This window comes from Microtus pennsylvanicus, chromosome 1 (assembly GCF_037038515.1).
Source record: "Microtus pennsylvanicus isolate mMicPen1 chromosome 1, mMicPen1.hap1, whole genome shotgun sequence".
In the NCBI taxonomy this organism is placed as follows: Eukaryota; Metazoa; Chordata; class Mammalia; order Rodentia; family Cricetidae; genus Microtus; species Microtus pennsylvanicus.
The window spans coordinates 56,878,936-56,886,495 of record NC_134579.1 but is presented as its reverse complement, the minus strand read 5'-3'; the positions used below and the strand labels follow the sequence as shown (position 1 = coordinate 56,886,495).

At 43.6% G+C, this 7,560-nt stretch overlaps 1 non-coding gene across 1 annotated transcript; it reads left to right on the top strand.

Annotated features, from left to right (window-relative positions):
• Positions 1-3,912: 3,912 nt before the first annotated feature.
• Positions 3,913-4,019, top strand: LOC142842801 (U6 spliceosomal RNA). Its single transcript, XR_012909465.1, has one exon. It is a non-coding gene; the product is annotated as a U6 spliceosomal RNA (small nuclear RNA).
• The last annotated feature ends 3,541 nt before the right edge of the window (positions 4,020-7,560 follow it).

The window sequence follows — 7,560 nt, the reverse complement described above, 5'->3', positions numbered from 1 at the left end:
TGCCTCTGCCTCCTGAGTGCTGGACTTTAGAGCTTGCGCCACCACTGATTGGCTGTAGCCAGCTTGCCAGCCTTCTCTGATGGCCTCTTGTCTCTGCCTTCTGAGACCGAAATGTAGGCAGGTCACCACATACAGCTGACATTTCATGTGGTTCTGGTTTTAACCACTGGGCCATTTCCTCAGCACTTTTTCTGGTTTTTTTGATACAGGGTCATGCAACCCAGGCTGGCTTTGAACTTGCTGTGGCTGAGGAAGTAGCTGAGGATGACAGAGTTGCCTTGGGTATTTTTTTGTATATTTTCTTCTTCCTTGGAGCCGAGGACCAAACTTAGTACGAGCATTCTACCACTGAGCTAAATCCCTAAACCCTGAGAATAACCTTGGAAGTCTGATGGTCTTGCCTCCATTTCTGGAGTTAGGGATTTTTAAGAATGTGCCAATTTACCTGATTTACCTGGTTATTGGGACTGAACCCAGGAGCATGAGAGGCACATGCTCTACTAACTAGGTGATATCCCCAGTTCCCTATTTTTATTGAGTAGATAGGATTAGAATTGTTGAATCTTACTGTTAATTTGTGTAAAATTAAAAACAAATCCGCCTTGGTTTTCCTAAGGAGCTGCAGTATTTTGCATTTCCATCAGGAGTTTAGCAAGGTCTTTATGTCCTTGCTAAAACTTGCCATTGTCTGTCCTTGGGACTGAATTCCTTCAAAGAGATTTTGCTTTTTGAATTTCTGTAGTTACGTGTGTCATTAAGCATCTTTTAATGTATTTGCTGACTCTTCTCTTACCTTTGCTAGTGTTTTTTTTTCTCCAAATCTTTTGCATGTTATAAAAATCGAGTTCCTCTTTCCCTTTGTTGTGAGAGTTCCATGTGTAATCCAAATATAATCCTCTTAGCAGGTGCACAATTTACAAGCTTTTTCTCCTTTTTTTTCACTTTTTAACAGTATCATTTAAAATGTAAAACTAACATTTTGATGCAGTCCAACTCATCAGCCTTTTTGTTTATGAATTGTGTTTTAACTGAAAATTCTAGCTTAACCAAAGAGCATAAAGATTGTCTTCAATTTTTTTTTTTATAGTTTTTTTTTTCTTACATGCAGGTGAAAGCTCCTATTCGTTTTGAGTGAACTTTGCATGTGGTGTAAGGTAAGGGTTTCGATGACTCTATTCCTTGTCCATGTCTAATAGAACCAAGACCCTTTGTTGAGAAGATGGCTTCTCTAATTCTGACTTTTATTTTGATTTTATTTGGGCCTCTAGAGTACAAGCAGAGTAGAGAGGGCACATGGAGTTCATTTACAGGTGAGGCAGAAAATGTTCTGCGCTGGGATTCTAAACACTAACTCGAGAGAGACTGAGCATCGGCTGACGTTTTAAAGAATAACTTGGACCACCGTGCCTTTCATTTCCTCCATCTCCCCCATTCCCTCCCCTCCCCGGCACGGAACATCTGCTTCTCTCTTGTGAGAGGAAGTGAAAGATTTAGGTTAGGCATAAAAACAATCTCTAAGGCCTTCTTCCCATTTAGAAGCCCCCACCCAACAAAACGCCGAAGCCTACTGCTGTGAACAACTGCCCAGTGGATTTTACACAGCGGCTTTTCCAGGGGAGGACAATTGTGGCTGCTGTGTCTGAGTACTGTGAATTAAAGACTTGCCCTTTTCAAGGATGCTGATGAGAGCTAAGAGAGGCCATCTTTCAAGTGCCACAGGACTTTCTCTTATGTTTCCTACAAGAAACATCTAAAGAGGATTCGTGGAGCCAGGAATTTTCCATGCTCAGATCTTACATGTGTGGGCTTGATAGAGTAGAGGGAGGGGCCAGTATTCTTGGGGAAGTCTGTCTCTAGAAAAATTTATTATTATTATTATTGGTTTTTCGAGACGGGGTTTCGCTGTAGCTTTGGAGCCTCTCCTGGAACTAGACCTTGTAGACCAGGCTGGCCTCAAACTCACAGAGATCCTCCTGCCTCTGTCTCCTGAGTGCTGAGATTAAAGGCATGTGCCACCACCACCTGGTGAAAAATATTGTTCTTTATGAAAAACATAATGATCACATCTTCCTGCAGAAATGTGCCAGGCTCTTCTGTAGCAGCTGATGTAGTGGCTATGGCGTGGGTCTTCTCGCACTTTGCCCTTGCCAAAGTTCCCCTACAATCAGGGCTGTGCCATCGCCACTGCCGCCCTGGAAAGTAATTGATAGCGTGTATGCATCACTTACCTACACGCTATTGTGCTGTTTCTCTATTTTAATTCATTTAACTGTGCCTTAAGTAAATAAAGGCGTTATATATGGGACAGAGGAAATGCAAAAGCAACTGAGGTGGTATCTGGAGAAGGAGAAACTCCTCTTCCCGAAAGAGTCTTGGACAAACCAAACCAAACCAAACCAAACCAAACCAAACCAAACCAAACCAAACCAAACTAAACCACTTAAGAAGATCCTTGAGGGACACAACAGCAGAGCTCTTCTGTCAACCCTGCAGTTTCTTTCTAGAATTCAGCCGAGGCAAAAAACCACTTATCTCTATCTTCTTGCTTTGGTTTAACACACACACACACACACACACACACACACACACACACACACACACATATTTAAAGTTTACAACTTTTGTAATTTTAAAATTAGGTTTTAAATGAGCACCCAAGCTAATGGTGATGTGGAACATAGGGGTGAGCTTTTTTTGGACAGTGGTGCCTGGTGGAGAAGGAGACGCTTTGGCATAGACGGGTGCCCCTTCACTGATACGTTAGTACAGACCTGTAGGTTGAAGCCTAAATGTCCCCCAAGGGCCCACATGTGTGTTAAATGTGTGGTGTCCAGCCTGTGGTGTGACTTGGAAGGGCGGGGGCCTTCAAGAGGAGGAAGTGAGGTCCCCTGGGCTATGTGCTATCTTAGCTTCTTTGCTTGTGACTAAACGCCCTGCCTGAATCACCTTAAGGGAGAAAGGATTTGTTTCAGCTCACAGTTCACAGCATCATGGAATGGGAGTCAGGCGGGGATTACTACGGCTGGTCACTGGTATCCACAAGCAGGAGCAGAGAGCGCTGAACGCAGGCTGGCTGAGGCTCAGCTCGCTCCATTTAGGACCACCTGCCCGGGAAATGGTCCCAGCTGCAATTATGATGGGTCTAAATCAACTAAGTTCATCAAGAAAATAAGACAACCCCCATAGGCACACCCAGGGGTCTGACTCCCAGTTGACTCTCGACTCTGTCAAGATGATAATTCACACTAACTAGCACAGCCCTTCAGGGAGATATTGGGACCGGGGCCCTTTCTGCCTTTTCCTGACCACCATTAGGTCAACAGGCTTCCTGTGTCATGTGAGTCCTCCCTCACATACGGTGAGTCCTCCCTCACATACGGTGAGTCCTCCCTCATACACGGTGCCACTACAGACCCAAACCAGCAGGGTTAAACCCGGTGGACTGGAACCTCAGAAACTGTAAGTCAAAACAAATCTCCTCCTTTGCAGCTGATTGGCCCAGATATTTTGTTACGGTGGTGGAGCTGACTGTGTATTTGCCAATCAGGATAAGACTCCACAGCCGTATTGGAGTCCTCTTAGCTTATCTAAAATTTAGGCTTCTTCTTTTTGACTGTTGGCGCCTGACCTCCCTTCTTAGAGTACTTCAGAAAATTTCTCCTTAAGACACAAATCTTCTCCTGGCCTAATACCAGTTTTATAAGCCAGAACTGTCTTTCTTCAGGGCCTGAGGGACTTTCATTTGAAATGCGATCATCAGGAAAAAAGATGGGGCCTCCGTCTCTTGGTACCCATGTGAGGATCAACTTCAGAGAGTGCCAATTGGCAAGCAGATGGCCATTTTTACTTTGACAAACCTCTCTCCAGTGTCCTTCTTTTAAGCTCCCCTTTGTGTTTCAAAACTCCCTGACGATGTTTGTTTTGACAGCATGCACGCCAAAGCTGGAACAACCCAGCCAAGATTACCATGGCACCTGCAAGAGGGTGACGTGCAAAGTCATGTAATGCTCCACATTGTTTTTTACTAAGTCAGCAAACTCCCTAACATCTTTCTGAATGTTACCCTTATATCCACAGTTAAGTATAGCCCTCGCCCTTCATCAAGGAAACTTCCCTTTGCAACAGGAGGGGGCCATTACTGAAAACTACAACCAATCAAAATGCAGAGTTGAGGAGGCCAGTCCCAGTGGATACATCCACAAAACAATTCCCTCGTCTAAGGCCCAGGGAACATTGCAGAAGAAGGGGCAAATAGTTTGTAAGAGCAAGAGCACCAGGGAGCTGGGTGTAAGAGTGTGTCTCCTAGGAACATCAGAAGCCACACTCATAAACTTTCACTATTACTGCCTAAATATGAGCTGAACAAGGACCATAGACGTGCTGACATGGCTGGGGCGTGACATGGCTACACAAAGAATGGTAAGTAACTAGGAACGCTGAGAGTGGGAGAAATAGTCTTCCCCAGGGACGAGCACACCAAGTGGTGATCCCATACCAAGTGCTCAGCCCTGATCGCGTACGTACAGGTAACATTCTATAGACGCAGCAGGTTGTATTCAGGAGTATGGATGTGCATACACACATATACATGTAACAACAATGGAAAAGGAGGTCATGAATTTAAAAAATAGCAAGGAGGGATATCTGGGAGAGTTTAGATGGAGGAAAGGGAAGAGGAAATTATGGAATTATATTATGATCTTAAAAATGAAAGAACTAATATTTTACACACATACACACACTTGCTTTTTGGTTAGAGGGAATGGCATTTGGTCTCCTTTTTTGCACTAGGCTTGACTCCAGCTGCAGTAGTCCCCCCCATACCATTCTTATGGATTTTCACTAAGAATTTCATCAATGCAATCGAAGTATTTTGATTATATTTACTCCAGTCCTCTTCCTAACTCCTTCCGAAGCCACTCCCTCCCGACTTCATGCCTTTCCCCATTTCAACTTTGTGTCCTTTTTTTCTTTTTGTATTTCTTTCCTTCCTTTCTTCCTTTTTTCTCTTCTTTCCTTTTTTCCTTTCTTTTTCTATGATCCATTAAGTTCAGTTTACGCTGTTCCCATGTGCTTCTGGGTGGGAGGTCATTTTGTGGTTGACCTACCCTTGTCCTTCAAAGTTCACGCCCTTAAAAAACCCTCACTGTCCCTCCCCCAGAAGCCATCAACTGCCAACAGCTCCTCAGCTAGGAGTGGGGCTAGCGAGCCCCTCTCTGCTCGATGCTGGAAGGTCGACTGGCTTGATCTGGTGCAGGCAACAGCGGCTGCCAGAAGTTCATGAGTGCCACCATCCTGCCACACTCAGGAGACCCTTGTCATTGCAGTAAAGACCTGTCTTTTACAATCCTTTCCCCTCCTCTTTGATGGTCCCTGACCTGTGGGGGGAGAGGTGTGGTAAGGATGTCTCATTTATGGCTGAGCACTCCACATATACTGACTCTCTGCCCTTTGACCAGTTGTAGGTTCCTGTGTTAACTACTGGCCACTTATTGCAGCAATCTTCAACGCTGTGTTTCTTGTTTAACTCTACCGGGTGGAGCCTTTCTTTGATGTATGGATAATTTATTATTTTATTATTTTATTTTACTTAAATGATTACCCAGTGAGTTTGAAAAACCAGAAACCCAGAACACAGGATAACTTTGTCATGGTACACTATTATTTGGAGTGATTACTGGGGTCCTGTTATATAAAATATTTCACATACTTTAATTACATTTAATAAGTCTAAAACCAAACTGCTTCCCGTCTTTCCTTGTCAAGATATATCCTAGGTTATCTCAAACATGACCACATAATTTAATACACAGAAAATGCATATACACAGACACACCATAATAGTAGCTATCATTTTTTTCAGATCTGATACATGCCATGCATATGACTTCTACATACAGCACTTCATAAAACATTGCCTCATTTAACCTTTACAGCATCTCTCGGTTAGGACAATTATTTCCTAAATGAGGAGGCTGAGACTCAGAGAGCTTGAGAGAGCACTATAAATCACACAACTTGCACAGGTCAGAAGAGTGATACAGCCCAGTCAGCCAGTTCTCGGAACATGCCACGGTTATCTTCTAAGGATGCATGGCGCAATCTGCTAGGATTCTGCCCCAAATATGTATTTCCACAGGAGTCCAGAGCTCAGTATGTTTTATCTACATTCTACTTTCCAGAGGCACCATAGAACATTTCACTGCCATATGCAGGGGTTCATCTCAAAGCCACCTGCCACCCATTTCCTCTGTGCCTGTCATCTGTCATTCTGCTTTGTGGTAGGCTGTGCATTCCTGAAGCACAGCAACCAGGCTGATCCTGACTCTGGGCTGCTCTGTCAGGGACTTCTGGGGATCTCCCATGGTGCTTCCAGCACTTCCTCAGTGGAACTTGGAGACAAAGTGGTTTCCTGTTTGACTCATGTGTCAGAGGGAATTCCAGCATTTTCTCAACTACCTGCTTTCTGCCGCATTGGGTCATGAATACAACTCAAATAATACACCATTGTATCATCAGTCGTGAGATGATGACATCACAAGGCACAATAACAAGAAGACCAGGAAGCAGACAGCAATGGATTCTGCCTTAAAATGACACCAGCAACAAACCAGTCTGTTAAAATGCCTGTCTTTTCAGCTTCCGCATGCTGCTTATTCCTTATGTATATGATTACTATTGCCTCTGGATACTGGCCAGTTGATGAGGTGTTTTCTATAGATCACCAGATGCTGTCCAAGACAAGGAAGATTCAATAATTAGAAAACACTTTTTCAAAGAGTATTTTGTGAAAAGTTTAGAAGAAAAAAAACTTACCTACAATCCCACCAACCTAGAATAAGCTTGTCCTCTGTCCCCGCTTCCCTGCCCTCCTCTGGTTTTTCTTTCTTTTTCTTTTCTTTTTTCCCCTTGAGACAGGGTTTCTCTGCATAGCTTTGGAGCTTCTCCTGGAACTCGCTCTATAGACCGGCTGGCCTTGAACTCACAGAGATTCACCTGCCTCTGCGGCTGCCTCTTGAATTCTGGGATTAAAGGCATGTGCCACCGCTGCCTGGCTCCTCCTCTATTTTTCACTCCTTTATGCTAAAGCTATATTGTTTCCAAGAAGCAAACCAAATCACTGGACCTTGCCAAAAGGAATTTACAACTTTAAGGGCAACATGAATGTAAAAATTAAGACAAAAGAATATTGAAATAAAAAGATAACATATGGATTATGATAATAATAGAGTTCTGATTATCCTATTTTATTTTAAAATGAGGGAATGATAAACATTCATGTTTAGAGTCATTTTAAGAAAGCAGGTGCTTCTTGCCACAGGCCTTCAAGGGGAAAAGATATGGTTACGCAGTGACTGTAGAACAATACAGGATCAGCAGTCAGATAACAGCCCATGACTGGCTGAGTCCAGGTACTAAGAAAATAACCTGGAATCGAATTGATTATATTGCAGTTTTTCTAAGTCCCTGATTTCCAGACACTGAACTGGGACACCAGTAGCCTAGATTGTCACCCTGCCTTGGCTCCTCATTTGTTGTATATCTGTAGGCAAGTCAACT